The sequence below is a fragment of the Nerophis ophidion genome, linkage group LG10 (genome assembly GCF_033978795.1).
Source record: "Nerophis ophidion isolate RoL-2023_Sa linkage group LG10, RoL_Noph_v1.0, whole genome shotgun sequence".
Lineage (NCBI taxonomy): Eukaryota > Metazoa > Chordata > Actinopteri > Syngnathiformes > Syngnathidae > Nerophis > Nerophis ophidion.
The window spans coordinates 4,175,546-4,176,684 of record NC_084620.1 but is presented as its reverse complement, the minus strand read 5'-3'; positions in this window follow the sequence as shown (position 1 = coordinate 4,176,684).

Here is a 1,139-nt window from a genome sequence, read left to right as displayed (position 1 = left end):
TGTCAACGTGTCCGGTGAGGCGCTAATCTATTTCACTGACCTTCCATCTCAAGGTGGTTCTGTACTGACGGTCCAGAGGCGGGCCCTACAGCATACTTGCCAACCTTGAGACCTCCGATTTCGGGAGGTGGGGGGGATGTGGGGTATTTCATATATATATATATATGTATGAAATACTTAACTTTTTGTGAATTCTATCTACGGTATTTATATTTTATTATATATATAAATTAAAAGAAATAGTTGAATTTCAGACGGCACCTCTCCCGTCCACAGGCAAAACCTAGTAACTCACTTCTAGCTGATTTTGAGAAAACAAAGGAAAACCAATCTATCTTGATGCTGTCTTACAAAGATCTACAAAGTCATCAAACGTAAGATGTTTTCTTGAGCTTTCATTTTCTTGCCGATTGAGCCATGGATTGAATCTGCTCTCATGAACGTGTGCCCTTCCTCCAGATATTTTATCACAATCTCGGGTGGGCCCCATTCTGCGTTTGCACATTGGGCAAGAGCCGTGTACAGCGTCCAGTTTTTATTTGGACCTCCACAGTTATCTGCCCAAAAGAGTATGCAAGGGGAAGAATCAAGAACAAAACATTTAATGAAGGTGCTTGCAACGTCCTGGCCAATCTTCCAAATATCCCCTCGTGCCGTAATATCACATCATCAGGTTGACCGTCGGCCCCCATTCGTGCAAATGTCTCATTAAAGACAATAAGGCGACTGACAAAGAAGCTTCGATTGGTCCCTTGAGATACTAGGTTTTTCTGTTGTATCTATGCGGTTATGTGGTAGTTGCTAGGTCCTGCCGTGCGCGTAACAGCTTACTTACGGAACAAATTACAATATCGCATACACTAATGTAAAGCATATCACCTAGGAACTCCAAAATTAATATCAGCTCAGTTATGACCAAAATTGAGTTACTGGGTTTTGCCTTTGGACGGGAGACCTATCAAATACACAGTAATAAAAAGACAGTTGTTCTACTAACTGTACTGTGCTTGCTGGTTACTAAAAAAACAACAACACTTAGTTTTCACTATTTGAGTAACCTTTGTTCTGCCATTTATTTCTTCATTTTGCTCGTCGACGGTGTAATATATTGGGTTGGAGTCAATAACCAGGCGAGGTGA